Genomic DNA, 21039 nt, shown 5'->3' with positions numbered 1-21039 from the left:
TATTTCGACACATTTTAGTGCATAAAAATCCGCGCTCTAGTCATAACGGCGCTTATAAGTTTTAGTAAACGTTTAATCAATTTGATTGTTTTTTTTTTTTTTATGATTAAAATAATTTTTTAAGCGGACGGAGTTCATAAAATCTCATAAAAAAATTGACGCCTACTGTTTTTTTATTTCTCATTGGAGCAGTAAATCCTATAGCTGTACGTCACTGCTCCATCAGATTGGCGCGCAAACGCAAATAATAATAATAACAATAACAATAATATCGTCATAACTTATAATAATAACACCCGTGCAATGTGGCACTGTGTATAGGACGAGTCGCGTGCGGTACAAAATATTATTTTGTCGGCGGAAAATGCATACCACAAGCTGGGAATCGAATTAAAATGATATTGCGCGGTTATACGAAACGTTGGCCTACGCCCGCCCGGCGCGCACATCATCGCACCGGGACGCGCGACCGATGCCGCCAAAACCGGCCCGGTCGACCCGACCTAGAGCGGGCGTGCCTCTCTTTGGTTTTACCGTCCGTGCAGCCCTTCGTTGCGCTCGTCGTTTCTCACTCACTATCATTATTTTGTTTTTTATCCCGCGAAACGAAAAAACGAGTCGACGAATCATCGCGCGTAGGTATACAATATATAGGTAGTACGACAACAACAATAATAATAATATTGTGCAGGTTTGTTATTTTCACATTCCACGGTTATACCGCCTATGATGCGACACGGCGTGTTCATACGTATAATATAATATTTATAGGTAGATGAGTGTGTGTGTGCCATTGTGCAGACTCGAGGGGTGAAAACAATAAAAAAAAAATAATAATAATATGTCAGTTAACCCATCCACTACCTATCGGCTTACGGCTAAACTGCGATTAATTTTCAGTCTTCAAGTGTATATACACGGTAAAAAAATACGTACCGACTTTTTTAAGCTATACCTACCTACACAGATATGTAAAATGTTATAACGTATATTGTCTGAACATTCGTCCTACCTATGATAATAGATGTTTTAAGACTGAAGGGACCATGATTTCGTTTATCCTGTTTCTTCGTTGTAACTGCACGTGAACCGACTCGAGCCTGGATTAAGCGGTGGTCTAGGGGAGAGGTACCACGGTTAAAGGACACATATCTTTCTATAAAATAATTTTTTTAATGCACGTTCAAAACATATTTGTGAAAATTTAAAAGAAAACATGCTCGCAACAATACGATAAAGTTGGTTTGAAAGTATAGTAAAAACTAAAAATGGGAGTGAGCAATTTAGTTCAACGTACTATGTGATATTTATAAATAACTGTTATTTACGTTTAGATAATTAATTTTTATGACATATTTAATACTAGATGTTTTTGACTTATTTAAATGCTTAAAATAGACTGAAGTAGTTTGTTTCAAAAATTTATAATTTTGTATAAGTGTGTAATAATGCGTATGGTACGATATATCTACGGTACACCATTAGTACAATATTATACAGTAATTTATTATTTTGTTAATCTTATTGATTTTTTTTTTTTTTAATCATATAAAATTTAAAAAAATATATATACAATGTCAAAAGATAAGTAAATGCAAATTTTTTGAAGTTTAAGAGTTAAAGTTTGAGAGTTTAAAAGTGTTTGGTATTTTGGAGACAAATAGAATAGGTAATACATTTTTAAATTAAGTGACCCGTATTGCATCTTGTATGTGTTATTTTTGTACAAATATTGTAACCGATTCGAATTTAAAGAAAAATCTCTGGACGAGAAATAATTGGGAAAGTTACTATCGTCATAAAAATATTATTAATTCATTCATTTTAAATAGACCGTGATGAAATATTTCGAAATGTTGTATAAATGAGTATATTAGGGCTATAAATTAATAATTATACTATTATAAATAATAATATTTACAGATGACGGGTGACGATATAATTTTAAATCAGTGAAAATGTCCCATAATTTAAGTACTATTACGAAGTTTAATTTTTACGAGTAGGTACTATACATTATACTATAAAGTGTAAAGCGTTCGTTTACTATTTATTTTGAATGTATTATGAATATATTTAAAAAGTACTTCACCCAAGTCCTGTTCGTAAAACATAACAACTTAAGTCTTAAGGATTCAGTTTAACATCACGCTGAATAGTTATTATATGTATATATCTATAGGATAAATAGCATGCACGGTGGTTCCAAACACGACTACATCACACTTTAAAAATAGGTCAGCAGGTTTTTACATAGGTATTAGATAATGTACCAACTGCCTTTTAAATTTCGTCAATATGAAATGTTTAGCATATATGATTATTATTATAAAAATTTGCATATTTTATTGTTTATGTCTAACTATTTTAGTGCGTTGGTTTTTATGCATATAAAATATAGAAATTATAAATAAGACTATCTAAGTTTTACTGTTGGACTTGATCATAGTGTCGAACGTTTATGCAAATATTTAATTTAATCACACAAAACGTGATAATATCAGAATATAAAAATTCACTACTTAACTATAGCTTGTACGCACGAGCGTATCATTAAACTAAATAACTATTTTAATAATAATATTAAATTTTGAAAAAATATATAAACTGTTTCAATTAACTTTTTATCATATAATTATGATACACACATAATTTGAATTATAAATTCTACTTTATTTTTCGAGTTCCAACGAGGAAACGCTGATCTATATAATGCCATAGTTGTATAATGGTCGTTATTGGTCATGTACTCAGTATACGTGACACAAATGTATATTTAATCAGGAATTATGTTATTTCAAATAAATACTATTTGTTTATACTTAAATCATATTTTAATGTACTTTTAAAACAAAAAAAAAATCTATGAATTCATAAATGTTAATGATTTCTAAGTGTTATTAATTACAAACAACGATAAAATATCATATTTCATAGTTAAAAATAATAAAGTTCTATTAGTTTGTATTATAGATAATCATAATAATATATGCAAATATAATAATTAATATGTATTAATAATTTCAGTCAAAAATGTATTGTATTTTCGTAAATAGTAAATAATTGTTTCAGTTTAATGTTTCAAGTTTGAGTTAAACATTTTGACATTTTGGCAGCCAGAAAAAAATAGTTATAAAGATCTGTAGTAAACGCAATTCGTTATATACATACTTTATTGTGTTTATAGAAAGACTTTCTATAAACAGAACAAATAATCTTATATAACTTGCAGCATTTGTTTTTTTTTATCTCATCGTCGTCTGTTGTTTAAGTACCAATTCAGGAAGTTTTATTTGATTTTTATATGACGTAAATATTAATGTTAATACTTAATAGTTAATAATATATAAACTTATTCTAAAGTTAAGTTTAACTTTTATCATTAAATTCTTAATTAAAATAAAAATTCTTATTATTTATTAGTAATAAAATTCATCTCGGATATACTTTTTTACATATAAGATGATAGATCAATTGATGATGTTCACTTATTTTTATCCTTTAAAATGTTTATAGATATTATATTAAAACTGTGATTTAAAAAAATTCTAAGTTCATTTTATGTATTAAGACCATACTTTCAAATAGTTTGTGGTAAAAGGCAAAGGCGTATTGAAGAATTTTCAGACCTGAGGCAAACTGCCATTAAACCACCTCTATGTTCCCACAGATTTTAATCCACATTTTTTTAAAATTTTATTTAATAGTATAAATATTATTATTAAGAACCGTTTTATTGCATTAACCCCATTATCCAGTACCCGCATATCCCCCTACCCACCTATTTTGGTGTTGAGGCAATCGCCTCAAAATGCCTACTTCGACAAATCACTAGTAAAGGGTTTGATAGACGATTCACTGTAGTTTGTATCACAAAATAATACTATTTTAATATAATTTATATTCTATGGGTAATAGGTATATATTGATGTAATTTATTTATTTCATTCATTTTAGACGGGATTTTATAAATTTTTAATTAAATACGAAATAAAATTATAAAAATTATACAAATATCTTTTCTGGTATCCTGTAGACTATTAGAAAGTGATTATTGAAATATTTAAGTTAACGTAGTATTAAATTTTCTGCAGAAGTGAAAAATAGTAAAATTTTTATAATAAGTACATTTATTTTTAAACAAATGACAGAAGTAAAAAATCATAACCTATGTCTGCGTATACTCTTTTATAGTTGGAAAATTTTGTTAAGTTAAACGAAACATTCCACTTCAATTTTGTTATAATGATAATATACATAAATCTAGTAACACTTAGTTATTTTGTTTAAAATAATTTCAAAATAAAAAACATATTTCTATTCGTGTAAAAATCAATTTATTTTTCTTAATCTCAAATAGCTTGTTTTTCGTAGCAGATAATTTCATTATTATGAAAAAAATATATATTATCAATATATATATTATCAATTATTTTTATTTATTGAAAATCAATTATGTTTCAATCATTTTTTTCATACTTAAATATTAATTGACAAACAAAATCAAGAAAAAAAAAACATTGTACAACATTATAGTAAATTTTGTAATCGAAAAAATAAAACTTCCTAACTCAATGTATATAATATGTTAAAATATTATTACATTACAAAAATCCTTATTGATATAATAATTATTATTATGATTTACGTTTGCTTATAATAAACTCTATTTCAAGCATTCATGCTATGACCAAATAAATATAATTATCAATGTTCAGTGCAAATCTTATTAAAGTTAAGCATAATATGAATCCCCAAAAATAAAAATTAACTCAACATTTGAATATATAATACATTTATAGTTGAAAATTGAAATATATGTATTTACCTATAATATTAAATATTAATCATCATTAACTTAATGCCGATAGTAGTTAAGTATTTAATTATGTTTAAATAAATAATTAATCAAAGGTATTTAAACTTTTTTAAATGCAATCAATTTTAGAAATCATTTGAATTATTTGACACAATCTATCGTAAAACCAATTAGATATATTCTACTTTTTAATTGAAACAATATTCAACAGATATTACTTATTTTATTTCATAAGTAAATTAAACTATTAAAAATATTTATCTAATAATTTATTGTTCATGAATTTATTAATAATTGCTATAATTATAAAATGACTGCTGAATGGAATAGCATGATGTATAAATTGTGGTAAATAATCCAGAAATAAAATATATTTAAAAAAAAAAACTAACCATTAATAATAAGTATAACAAAATGCAACGTATATAAAAAGAGATAATGTTTAATTAATCAAATAAATACAATATAAATTATATGTAGGTCAAACTATAGGAGAAGTATAATGTGAGAACACAATAATATAAGGAATAATAAAAATCAGGAAACAGATAAATCTCTTGCAATAGAACGTGTCTTAGAAACTATTCATAATATGAACATAATAAAATACAGATTAAAACAAGTCATAAATAAGCGAAAGTCAAACATAAAGAAGCAATAGAAATGTCAAAAAAATAAAAATGTTCTGTTAAATTGAAATTTAAGTCTTTAACAAAATTATTTATTGAAATAATTAAGAAAAAAACAATATTTAAGGAGAGATGGCAACGTAAGGTAAAATTTATAAATTATAACTTGTCGATCAATGACGTTATGTTCTCTATAAAAGGAAGTGCACATGCAGAAACGACGTCACAGTGTGTTTGGCCACACAAGTCACTACAGTGTGTTAAAAATGCGTATTTGCTAAAAAAAATATTAAACGTTTTTATAGAAATATTATGTATCCATATTTTATAAATTACATATATGTATATACATAATATTATATTCTGTATGGGTACTATATTTAACTTTTGAAAATGGTTTTTGAAGTTTTATATTTAAAACTGAGGTTAGGTTATCATAAAATAAAAATAAATTGTCTATTTGATGCAAATAAATATTAAATAACAAAACGCATAATAATGCAATCATTCTAAAGTTAAATAAAATAAGATCATTAAACATTAGATAGAACTCAGTACCTATTCAGTCGACACTCTCACGCGACCAAAATCATAATATATGTTTGACATCAATAAACATTCTTAACACATTGGAGACGAGTATCGTGTTAGACACGGCAACGATATTTAGATACGTGAGACGCTAGAATTTTTACAAGGGCAATACGTTGGAGACGAGTACCGCGTTTAACACGGTACGTGTGTTAAATGTATGCGGACGAATATTTCCCGCCAATTATTTGTTGTGTGGACGGACAGTTTTCTCATGTTTTCTGTAATTATTTACTAGCTATTGAATAATCTGATTAACTTGATTTTTTTTTCATTGTACTCGCAGAGTGTTAATCTAAAAATAGGTCTAAAAATAAACACGATTATCTAAAATACGATAGCTGTAATATACAGCCGATTACGACCATTCCAATGTTCAAAACAAAAAATTGACCGATAATATTATTTTATCTTGTCGTATTTTTCATGATTCACAAATACAAGCATTAAGCTGGTAAGATAATAGGACTAAACGAATAATGGTATTATTATGATATTATTATTTTTATGTAAACGCAACACATGTAATATTTTTAACTTTATAATTATAACAAGAATAAATTAGTAAACTAATAAATTAGCCAAATTTTCATTGTATTCCATAACATCTAATAATATTACGTATTAAAAAAATAAAAAATGTAATTACTAAATGTAAATAATTGTTTTCAATATTTTCTCTACCAATTAAAAAAAAAAAAACAACTGATTTTAAATAAACAGTTTTTTATTAATAAATTACCATTGTGTTGTTCAAGGTTTGATTGATCAAAAGCATCAACGTAGTTATAAAATTCAGGTACAACCGGAGACAAATTTGTATACATTTTATTTAAATCATCTGTTTCATCATCATCTAAAAAATAATAATTAATAAATAATAGGTATACGTAAGAGGTATACTTGAAAATTATTTTTTTTATTGCAAATTTTTTATTTACTAACCGGAATCATTTTCATCAAGTTCAGAGCCACTGTTCTCCGCAAATTCATCCATTAATAACTGAACGATTTCATCGTCGTTAATATTATGATCCATAGTGAAGTATATAAAGTATTATTACTAATTAATAATTAATAATAAGAATAATTATAAACAAAAAAAAAAAAAAATGAATCGAACAAGCCAACAACAATTAAATTTAAAAATTTAACACCCAAGACATCGTACGCAATCAATGGTTGATGGGTAAATAATATCAACAACAACATAATTATTATTTATTATAAATTTTGGACTATAATATAATATAATCGAAAACAATATCGATACAATCGTTGGTATTGCAATTTTTTAATACAGTTTAAACTATAATTTAATACAAATGAAAAATCGATAAACTTAAACGATTTCTTGTAAAACACGGTGTTCGTCTTTTAGACATAAAAATATTGACCGTTTTAAACGCGATAAGCGTCCTCAACGATTCAATGTATAAAAATAGCGTCGTCTATAATATTAAAATACTATGATCGTGTTAAACACGGCACTCGTCCTGAACGTAATAATGCCTTAAAAAAAGTCGTCTCCAATGTGTTAAACTCTTTAACAAGATATAAATTACATTGTAAAATGATCTTGTACAAACATATTATGTTACCATAATACAGCTACTATTATTGAAACAAATAACGAATTAAAAATTGTAGGAATGTTGTTTTTGTTTTTAAAATTGCTTACACTGAAAAGTCATACAGACATAATGTGCAATTAAAAGTAACTAAATCTCTTAAATAATATTCAAAACGTACCTTAAATATTTTTGAACACTATGTATATCAGGGACGGTCAAACTTTTTTCGGCCGCGATCTACTAAAAATATACTTCACATTTGAGGATCGACTTCAATAAAAAAGTTTTTATTATTATTAAGTTACTATACCACCATAATTAATTTTCGTGTGCGCAGCCTAAAAATAAATTTTAGCACGATCGACTTTAAAATCGTTTGCGATCGACCGGTCGATCGCGATCGACTGTTTGGCCGCCCCTGATGTATATCATTTATTTATGTGTTGAAACAAAACGGATAAGGCGAGTAATATCACGAGATGACGACATTTTAAAATTTTGATGCATTATATAATAAATTATCATATATTGAAAATATCTGTGCGGGGTTTATGGTTGTATATCTCTAAAGTCAACACGAGCTGCACGATTAAACGCATTGGTAGAATTTATAATACATTTTGGATTTATGTTTTCATATATTTTCCCCCTCGCCGACTATTTAATAGGTCAATTGTAAAAATAATAATAATAATAATAATAATTCTGTTTCCTAATGGTAATATCTATGATATTCCATCAAAGACAATAGTGAAACACATTGAATACTAATGTTATCTATTTTGAATATATCATCGTAGAATCGTGATTATTAATTGAGATGATGACGGTTGTCGTTATTTTGTTATTCTAAGCATAAGACATGAACGCATATTAAACTTTTATTATCATACGTTTGTACTAACGGTCAAATTATTTTTCGAAGAAATCCAATTAAAATATGTGTCCGTGGAATTCAATGGAATTTAAACGGTTAATATTCTTTGTATAAACATGTCTATTCACCATTAAAAATCGAATTAACACTAATACATATGAGATTTTTTCGTACATTTATCCACTAACTATTTCGTATTTAATAATATAAAATAGTCGTTACCAAAGTGGGCATGTATATATAAGTATATACATTTTATAACCGCGTATATTTAAAAATACCTCATTTATTCATTTATTTATTTTTTTTGTTCATGAATAATTTATAAATGTTTTCCTTGATAACAGTACATACGTTTTGAAGTCAAACACGATACACGCTTGTGTACGAATGCGTGTACTAAGAAAAATTCCGATATCGGTTGTATATTATGATATATATATATATATATAACAAACATTTTTTTAAATTTCAGTCTTCGAGTTTTAAGACATTTAAAGTGAATAGATTACACGAATTCTTCCAAGAGTTCAGAAAAAAACATTTGGCAATTGATCATAAATTTTATTTAGGATTTTTTACTACGATAGAATATTTATGATTAAAATATTTAATAAGTAAGTAGAAACAAAAAAAAAAATTCGTTTAAAAATACGATTTTATCCACTAATAATGTTTTGAAAATTAAAAAAAGAAATCCCTTAAAAATATTGTTTTTGTATAAAATACTGTTAAATAAAAATTACTTAACAAAAATCTATCTATATTATTTAATAATAGTATCATAATGTCCAATTATACAATCCCAATAATTGGCATTATCACGATTTATCTAAGTCGTAAATAAAATGACCTACATGTATAATATGTATATATCAGTTTGTAAGTAACGAACATTGCGTACTATATTTGATTGTTGTATAGCCGACGCTGTTTTAGTCTGTTATATACAACCATATAAGTGTATATATATATATAGGTAAAATTATAATACTCGATAAAATAATTAAAATAAAATGACAACGTAAGATAAAACATATCTATTAATTTTTTTAAATTTTTTTAATGTGATAGTTTGTGTTAAAATGTTATCGAATGTTATGAATTCTGAAAATTATATGAAAAATATACTTAAAATATAAAAAACACTCTTTATAAATTTAAAAAAGTAAATATTTGTGTTATTTTATATGATAGGACAAATATTTATGCTTAGAAAGCAATGTTTTAGAACGTTCAGAAAAAATGTAATTTGTATTTAAATCCGAGTCATAATATAATGCTATTAAAACCGTGAAAAATGTCGAAAATTGAAAGATAAACTACATTATACTTGGTCCAAAGTGTGCAACAAATTCACCAATTTTGTTGGTACACTATATAGAAAGTACTCAAAGTTCACTGCACTTGGAAACAATTTTGATTTTTTCAAAATAATATCTTGTAATAGTAAAATTAATTGATAGTTTTATTGTTACTTACTGTTCAGAATCTAGAGTTCAAACATGCGCAATTGGTGACAAAACATCAATCAATTTGCTTTTGTAATGATGTCATTTCTTATTTTACACTACACTATAAGGCTAATTTTTGTTTCCATCAAAGGACTAAACATGTTCATCTGCTATATTATGTAAACATAACACATTTTGAAACCGGATTATTAGCTACATTTTAAAACGTAAATATTTACGGAAGACATGTTTAAATATTCATTTGGTCTCAAACGGACCCTTTGTTGTATTTACAACTTGGGTTATTATAAATAGACTAACGGGCACACCCAAACAACAGTTGTTTACCATCAATGTGACTGTTAATAACGATATATTTTAATACACCTAATAGACGTTTTTCGTTATGAAACGAATTCAAATCATTTTCAATCAAAATAATATCACGAATCATGATGCGTAAAATTATGTGTATATTAAAAACTTTTGGCACAAATTTTCAATGATTTTTTTTTTATAAACATAACAAAATTTACTTAATAAATAAAACGTAATATAATCGTGTGCTAAATACACACAAAAATGTGAAATTAAATAACGTTACTATTTAGGTAGATATTTACTATTTATATAATCATCATATAAACCTCATAACAAATAGGAATTATTATGAAAAATGTAAATATTTTATGGTTGTATTTTGTATCTACAAAAAATTAATATAAAAAGTTAATTACATATTTGTTGATATATTGCCTATTTTGTACGCCCGTATTTCTGATTATCTCGGTTAAACTTGAAGAAATAAGCAATTTATTTCTATTATCTTATTATAATTAACTACATTTTAAATGTACAGTTTAAAAATCAAATTATTAAAGCCAAAATATAATTTATCTGAAATATTTGGACACTTAAATTCAATATTTTTCAGTTTAATAATTATTAAGTCTAAAAGTTACATTTTATAATTTAGTCACGTATCATAATATTAGTTTAACCAATAAGGTTTTTAGCTTACAAATATTACTCATGGTCTATAAATTCATTACAATTAAATTTTATTTATTTATCATACGCTGTTAATTGCCTAATGATATTGTATAGTATATTTTTATCATAAATGTTAGCGCATTAAAATATTACGAGTAACTAAGTACTAATTCTTTTACCATACTTGAGATGATAATATTTTGACTAATGCACTAATCACTAATGTATTATCAAAAAAATTTTCTCGTGATTACTTAACATTATTTAATAGATGATTAAATAAAAATTAATTCATATTTAGATAATACTATCGCGTCGTATCCACAACATGTGTTGATAAAATAGCATGTTTTTTATAATTAAAATTTAAAATTATGATAAAATTAAATTTAAAAAATCAGGATTATGCACAGAAATATTATATTTGATATTTAAATTGTTATTGCATAGATCAATTATCGCATAAAATAAAATATGTTCACATAACTTGAACTTAAAACGTACAAATACTATACCATGTTTTAAAAAACTATTAAGCTAATGAGTGATGCACTGTGCTCAGAACTAAAGTAAAATATTATATCAATTATAGACTATAATACACATGTAGTGAGGTGTATAACTTTATGAGTTTATGATTTAATTAAAAAAAAAAAAAAAAAAAAAATGTTAGGTTATTGAAATAAATTTCTTTAAGCCTTAAGAAACTATTTTCATAAAACCTCATAAATTTAGTTTTTAGTATGCTATAAGAAAATTTGTGATTTTGTAAACAGAATAAAAAAAGGAAACGATCCAAACAATATTTGACCGAGTAACACTTCTGATTTATATTTAACATATGTACATTATTTGCGTATTTACAAAGCTAACATAAGTTACCTTAGCTATGTCAACCATTTTTTATGCTTTAAGCACTACTTATATTTCTTATAGAATTGTTAATATTTATAAATCAATGGTATATATAAAATAATAGTTATACTGAGTTATACATTATTCGCATTATCAGTATTATCAGTTTCGATGAAAATATAATTTTTTAAACATATATTAGTAGTTATTACAGAGTACAGACTAAGAAATATGACATGTTTTTACTACGAAAATTAACATGACATAATATACATAATGAATCTATAACGCAGTTATTTGATTTGTTTCACCACGATGTTTATATGTACCTGTTGTACCTATATAAATATAAAGATAATCATAAAAATCGTATGATAATTAGTTTTAAGTTTAAATATACACGTCCTCGTCACATGAAAACAATCAGCATTCCAACAAAATATTTTCTACTGTAAATATATGATATACGTAGGTGTTATATAATGTTTATATCAATAGTTGTTTAAGAAATTGATATTATCGCATTTAAAATGTAAACATAATGTATAATATTATGATATAACATATATTATTATTAAGCACAGGCGGACTTTAATCCTCAATATTATACTGCAGTCAGTGTTGGGTATTGCGATGTATGTTACTATAATGCTAATCATGTTCATTGTTGGTAATTCAGTTCGAAAAAACGTAGAGTTGCCAAGGAAAAGTCGAAATTATTGTAAATGCTTTTGAAATGATTGCAGATATTTTTGTAAAATGTACCTTCGTGTACATAAAGCAACGATACCGCAAGAGGTCTTAAATGTCGTGATTTGTAAATACTCGGTAATTAAATAATTTGTCGCTGGAAAACAATTTCAGTTGTTTTTTTAAAATACACAATAATTGCAGTGACATGTAAACCGGAACGCCGCGGTAAAATATACGAAACACCACGTAAGCGGCATACAAATGCGCCTTCAATAATACAAATTATCCTGTTAGGTGGATATTATTAATGTGCCCGTACTGTAAGTATTAAGTGGTACTAGGTATTTAGGGCGAACGGCGGATGTTACGGGAGATTTTAATATGTATAAGTTTAAGTATGAAATACAATGGTACATATTATTATGGTACATAGTTTGAATACGTTATTATTGAGAAACGTCTGATTAAAATTTATTTAAAAAGTATAAAAACGATTTTTTTTTTATTGATTTTAAAATATCATATACAACAGGGTTTCATCATCATCTTAACATAATGTTATATTATTATTATTAATACACTTTTCGTTTGTTAATCATTTTATTATTATAAACCGAAAGTTTGGATAAAATATATATATATGCTATAATAGAATAAGTGATTGTAGTATAATAGTGTTGTAAGTTTTTGTTACATTATAGTAAACACAAACATATAGGCTGTAGTTGTATTTGAATAATTTAATAATATGCTGCGTGCACTAATAGTTGCTGATTGTGTATACAGCTCTTAAGATGAAGTAGATTTTCTGACACCTGTTCCAATAAGACCGGAAAATAGATTCTGCAAGTAACAATATCTTGACTATTTTAGGATATGCCTTGATGCACTCAAAAAATTGTCAAGATAAGTCAGGCCAACAGAAGTGTTATTGTTTCCCATTGTCTTTGGTTTTGTTATGACAACATTTTATTTTGGGTGCATATTATGAAATCATTATAATCAATCGATAACACCGACCTTTGTATTAGATACACTAACTTATAGATAATGCAGCTATGATATGTTATTATTACTATTGACGGTGAACGATTATTATAACGTTTTAAACATTTATAATTAAGGCTTAGGAATTGTACGAGTTACACATTGTTTTATATGTTTTCGACTTAAAGCATACTAAGCTAGAATCCAAACTATACGATGGTAAGCTAAAAAAAAATGTCAATTTTAAGGAAAAAGTGCGTATTTCATTGATTTTCATAGGCATATTAAGCATGTTTAATATTTTTTTCTTAACCTATGTATTTTAAATATTATTGAATGTAAAACTCAATATTATTTTACGGAGGTATTAATTGTCATCGTCGCAGTCAAATATATTAATTTGATGACAACGGTGCAATGTGCATTTTATCAATATCGTATAAATATGCCGAAATATTATCTTATCAATAATTATCGACTTAACGAGTATGGTAACTTTGTTTTTTGTTTATTCATTAGTAGATATTTTTTTGTACACAATTTACATTTCACAGTATTTTTTTTTTTAAATGTGTTGAAATGCCAACCAGCTTTCCGTCATGTTTTAAATATTATCTATATAGATTTATTTTCCTATTTCTTTTTGTGCATATTATTACTAACAATGTTTGACATATTTTTTTCGAAATTTTTTTGCATACATTCAATATTTTTTCATGCATATTTTGCCTACCCCCCTACTTGTTATACATTTAAATACTGTTACGTTTGAGGTTTTTGGCCTCTTTTAAATAATAATAATAACGATATTGTAGTAGGCAGTACACACTGCGCACATATTACAATGTATATAATATATTCAACAGGTTGTATGCTGTGTGCTATAACTCTACACATTCGGCGATCATCTCATCACTCTCGTCTGATATTATTGCGATTCGACACGAAGCCACAGAAACAATGCGTTGATTACAGGTACAGCCGCTTTCATCGAAACGCTATTGTCTCTATCAGATCTAATATCGTGCAGCAATATACGGTTAAATAATAACAATATAATGATAATAATAATAACATTTACTAATTAGTAATTATTGAATAATATCGATGCAAGTGCCGACTGGAATATTCTGCCACATTGCAACTACTACGCGGCAGAATAATGTTATTATCGCATAATTACAAAGCAGTCACCACGAAATGATGAACATACCCCATACACAGCACACAGGGTGTGTGTGCGTGGTGATTGATGGTAGTAATGCGTCTTACATATAATTACAATATACGCACGCACATCCCGTGTGAACGGAAACCTTCGACGTCGTCCTATTCTGTACGATAATACGACGTATACTGCGGTCTTGTGTTTAGGTCGACGTGATTTTGAGCGCACTATATGGACATAAATACAATTTGGTAATAATTTGTGGTTCGCCATACGCCGAATCCGATGAAAATGTGTCGGTCTCTGACTGTGGCGGATCTAAGATTTTTTTTATAGCGGGTGTTATTTTGTTAATAATAGTCCTTATGGACTTATTATGTACAATTTTGGGGAAAAATTCAACATTTACTATTTTTTTAATAATTAATTACATAACAATACAATGTAATGTAATGTCATCTTTTGTTCTGGTAGCCGGTACCAAAAATTCGCCACTCGGCGAGTTATTAGTAATTTTTAATAAAAATACGAGGATTGGTGGGTGCTTCAGCTCCCAAGCACCCTTATCTAAATCCATCACTGGTCTCTGGCGTGTATAGTAGCCGAAGGACACGAGAAAAAAAAAACGAAACGCGGTTGCGTGTCGGGTAAACCAAATACTATTATCGCATATATCCATATTAATACATTTATTATTATTACGTCAATGCATGCATAACGATCGAGTTTAATCCGTCAGTGCGGCGGTACTGAGATAGTAGACGGAGGTGGTCAACGCGTGCAAGAGTTTATGACTTCACAACGATTTTGAAGTGCGTGACATTTATTGTATTTTTGCACGTCTTTTGATTTAATTCTATTTTTACATTCCGTCGGGTTAATCGACCGAGAATATATTCTGTACAACGCACGCCTCCATAATAAATTATTTAGAATTTACACGATAATTATTATGCATAAATGTATATTTGAAAAATGAAAATTTCTTTGTGATATTTTTTTAACTATAGTATTTTTTTTACTACACGTATCTCTATAATCATTTGAGTTGTCATTTAGTTTTGAAAATTTTATTTGATCTGCGCAGTCTTATCATTACACATAAGCACATAACCGTTAAGCTGCAATAACGAGCTAATATTTTTCAATCGACTAATTTAAATTTTTTCTCATACAAATTTTCTGTCTTAAAATCATTTATTTTTAATACATCGTCGATGTTCTCTAATTAACAATTGAAAACGACTCTTTTAACATAGAGAATAGCCAAATTCTGCTGTATATGTTACGTTTTTTTGGTCTAATTGTGTGCCTCGCTGTCAAATATTTTTCGTGAGACTTATTATGTTATCTAATATATATATATACATATATATTATTTATATACATTTTATATATTTGGGGGCGTTATGAAGATGTTTGGGAGGTTTAGGCCTCAACCCCGTTCGTGTCTATAGGGATAGTCGTACAAAAAGCTGATAGGTCATCGGATTATACATTTATACTATGAATACACGCAAATTCGGTGCGTCCCCTTTACACGAAATATACATACGAGTACATTCGTATTATATTATACATGCGTGACGTGACGAATCGCAAAAATGTCGTTGCCGACTCGCGGGAGGTATTTTACTTTATTCCAAACGTACTGATATAATATCATATTTTTGTTCATTTTTTCGTCACGCTCAGTGAGCGTGTACACGGGTTTTCTTTTCATTCGTTTTTGGCCGTTGTAAACGACGACCATTCGGAAATGTACCGAAAAACAATAAACGTATCATGTACGAGTGTATAAACGTATCTTTTACTGTAAAACGATAATAAAATACGGCGATTTACGAACCAACATAATATGCATAATAAAGTGTGTGCTAGGAGGGGGTGTGGGTGGTCGATTTCGATCTGCGGTCAAGGGGTGTGTATAGCGTTATGTGTTCGGGCGGCTCTTTGAACGGCGGTCTCCGCGGGGTGTGTACCTACATCATATATATCAATATATGTGTGTGTGTATATGTGTTATGAGCTCGTACAACAACGATAGGTATAATCTGACGTATATACAAACACCGTGGGGTCGGGTAGTGGTGGTCATATTCATGCGCTCCGTCAAAGGTGTAAAACCTTGCGAGAGGGTCGTAAAACGATCATCTGAGGAGGTAAGGAAAAAAATAGTGTGCATGCGCGTATTTCACGAGTGCGATGTGTACACAATACGTATACCTATACCTACCTTTAATACGCGGCTATGCGCCCCACGTCGATACACGTACGCGCGCGCGATTGTAACGCATATAATATACAGTAATAACTAATAATACATATAGGTACTATATGCGCCCGGGGCGAGTCGTAAAATAATAATAATAATAATAATAATAATAAATTTTATGTGACTTTGAGCCGCGCCGGGGAGTCTGGCACCGCTGCACAGCCCGCAGCCCGCAGCGATAATCGTCCTCCGGCCCGCGGACCGACCTTTTTGTGCGCTCGTATATAGGACAGGTATGCTTTCAGGTACGCCGCTCCTTCACGGTCGAGTCGGAAAACCACGTCGGACGAGGTTCTCGCGCCCCGCACGTCGACGACTGCACCGCGCATATAAATATTAGGACGGCTGCTGCAGGACCACACGCGCGCGTAAGCGCTGTGCCGCAGGGGTCGACAAAATTCGGTGACAAAATATTATTACTGTTGGCGAGACGCTGCAACGGTAACAAATAATAATAATAATAATAATAATAATAATGATAAATTGATAATATATCACTGCACAAAGCTTATCGGTGCTAGAGATCTGAAAGAGAGAGACCAATAGGTGTGTACATTATATTATATCCGCGTTACGTCTATATATACATATCACCACCCCCACCCCCCCACCATGAATCGGAAGGTCCGTGTCGCCGGTTCGTTCTACGTTTTGGGTACCACGCACCTGCGGGGTAAGACCGATCGCAATAATTGATCATCACGAGCCCATTCACGTATTGTGTTGGAGACGGAAATGCGCGCACCGTGTTCCTACTTCACCCTCAGGCCTAAAGAAAATCATTTATTTTTCACGAACCAGCCGGTGTGGTTGTACTGCAACTCACGAGAGCCCAATCGCTTTGGACTGCATGTCTAAGGTTTGTTAGTTTAAATTTAAATTACCACGAGTGTTGCGGCAATATCATTGCGCTTAGCGGGCACTTGATAAGGGTTACATTCGACATCACACTTGTTGAACGTAATATCATTTATAGGTCATTAATAGACTTAAACTAGTTGGTTTATTTTCTAATCAACTTATGAACTTAAGTTGTTAAATTGACGACTTAGCTTTTTGCAATTGATATTAGACATGTTTTCAATAAAATTATATAAATTATGAATTGTATTGTTTGTTATGTTATAGTTATACGTATATGACCTTCAATGATTGCAATATTATTAAAAAAAAAATAATGTTTATCAAATTATTAATTTGAGATGCATTTAGTTTATTAATAAATAATAAATCATGTAAAGTAAAAAGGTATTTACCTACACTGTACAATGTACATTATGGTAAAAGTTCAATAAAATTGTTTTTTATAACTTAGTAAATTAGAAATACGCAGTCATTCTTTACGTACTATTTAAAAAAAATAAATAGATTAACTTAAATTAAACTGAGTTAAACTAGTATTTTTTTTCTATATTCAATTTTAACTTATCGAGTTAAGTTTATAATTTGTTTCGGTAAACTTTTAACTTATCGATTTTGTGTTCTTTTAACTTGAATTAATTATTTTCAACAACTTGCCCACCTTTCCTTAAAAGCTTTTAATAAGTATTCGGATCGTACGATAAATACGGAAAAGTATAGAAATGTAATAGGTATTTTACATTGATAACGTTGTTTACCAACTATATTATAATATATTGATAATAATAGTTTCTGAATTTTTATATTCTAATAAAAAAATCAAGAGTGGTTATGCGTCAGTACACACTACTTTACCACTGGGTCATGTACTTAGGGATTTTTTTTTGTTGCTCGCTTGTATTGAAAAATTTGAAGTGGGTACCTTATATTATATCACTGTGCTAGTGGTGTGCTTAGGTTTTTTAAAGGGTAGGAAGGGTTATAAATTTTTGGTTATTTTAATACTACGTAATTATAACGAATAGTTGCATTCCCACATTTGCCTGCAGGCCTTATAGTTAATTATTCTAATAATAAACCATTAATCGAGCGCAGGAGAAATATTTACACATATATACATATATACGTGTTATTAATAATATATTGACGTAAATCACTCTGTCATGGCGATAAAATAATGTATGCTTTCATTATTTTATCACATAAACATATTATACAATGTGTATGTTATTGTTTTTGATTAACTCATTAATTTATATCATGAAATACTAAGAAACATACTGAAAAAAATATTGAAAATGTTTTTATTTTAATAATATAATGTATAGTTTTTTGTGTCGATGAGAAATTAATTGACAAAACCGATTCAAAGGATGGAAGGATAGAAGGAAGAGACATGACAAATAATCCATATATTTTATTGAGAATAATTGAAAAAAAAACAGAAAATTGAAAATTTATCATGCTTATAAATATATTTTTTTTTTTAAAAACGAAGTATTATGAAAATGTTATTATATGTAAAAATGATAATATGAACATTTTATACATCTTCATATGTGTATTTGTTATCGAATTACAACAAAATATCAAAAAGTATTTTAAGAAAAATTGTTATTTTATGGGCGAATATCAAGTGTCATTTGAGCTTCAAACACTTATAAAAAGTTAATTATGACATTTCAGAAGACTTTTTATTTATTTTAAGCAAAAAAACCTTAAGAGGAATCTTGTACTGAATTTTCAAATCTTAGGTATTAAAATGAAATGTTTATAAATTCTTTCTAACTCTCAGAGTACTAAGTATGATAGCAAAGTACACTAACAATAAACTTAATGACTTGATAGTATGTAATTTAATCTACGATATCACGAGTCGCCTGATATGTACCGTTGTGTAGGCAATTCAACTATCAGATCACAATTTTGCTTGTTGTGCCCCTGAAATTTACAGGTTAAGCAATCCAACTGACTAGTTACCCAGACGAAGGTAATGGCAATGATAAAGACGACGAGATTACGAGAAGGTAAAGGAGAAAACTCGAAAAATAAGGTGAAAGATAAATTTAGTCTTATAGGCCTTCTAGAAACGGAGGACCTGTTACTGGATCCATTTGATGCAGCAATGATCATCGAGTGCAAATGTGCAATACTACAATGGTCGTAAAAACTATACCTACTTACCCACGCCAAATAATGGAACGACAGCGATAGTAGTTCAACTCGGCAAGTTGAAGTTAAAGCTTTTACGTATATTATGACTCTCATATTGAATTTTTAAATATTACCTATTATTTCTACTCTGATTCTATTCTTACTGTTTTACGTTAAGGCGATATTGACTTAAAAGCTAATAGGTAATATAATTATAATACGATATAAATATGTATTGTTTGAGTACATTCAATGTTTTTGGGGGAAAAAAAAAATAAATATTTTTTATGATTTACTTATACGAATATTAACAATATAATGTTTTGTTATTGTTACGATATTATAATTTTCGTTAAAAAATTCACACGGGCATACTAAATCATTAACCATTATACATAAAGTGTAACTACCATAGCACAAAGTCTCACAGAGAAGAAATAATAACTTAGAAGTAACAAATATAAATAATGTTATCTTCTAGAGTCATCACTCATCACTCAAACTTGAAGATTCAACCATTTTTTTTTTTCATTGAAAATGCTATGGCTGATGACAGACAGAAAAACTCATTATTGTATAACTACTTAATTATCATTATTTATAACTTAATATGAGGTACTATTATTAGGTTATAAAAGCATTTTAAGTATATTATATGCAGTTTTAATTTATATGCACCAATATATTATACTATATCGTATAGTCATCTAGATAAAGACAAAAAGTTATCGATGGAAATTTTTCAAAATAAAAATACTAATAGTATTTAGATAAAATTCGCATTTATTTTTAACCTTTATCTAGATAAAAAATAAAAAAAATAAGTATTTGTTATACTGCAGTGAACTAGCGATGCACATTTCATTGATGTAATATATTGTACCACGCCTATAAATTACATTCGTGAAGATTAAATTCAGCATAATACTTTTTTGCTTTGCGTGTAGTCAGAATATTATAATATATATTATGTAGTAAATATTAATAAACAGGAAAGTTTAACTTGCACATCCCAAATTTTTACTCGAATGCCATTTTTTCTAATATTTATGTTTGAAAATAAAATAAGGATCAATGAAATAGACAAGTATAGTTCGACTCCTCGTTCT

The sequence above is a fragment of the Melanaphis sacchari genome, unplaced genomic scaffold (genome assembly GCF_002803265.2).
Source record: "Melanaphis sacchari strain LSU unplaced genomic scaffold, SCAv2.0 Contig133_pilon_pilon, whole genome shotgun sequence".
Classification (NCBI taxonomy): Eukaryota; Metazoa; Arthropoda; class Insecta; order Hemiptera; family Aphididae; genus Melanaphis; species Melanaphis sacchari.
Note: the sequence above shows the minus strand (reverse complement) of the source record.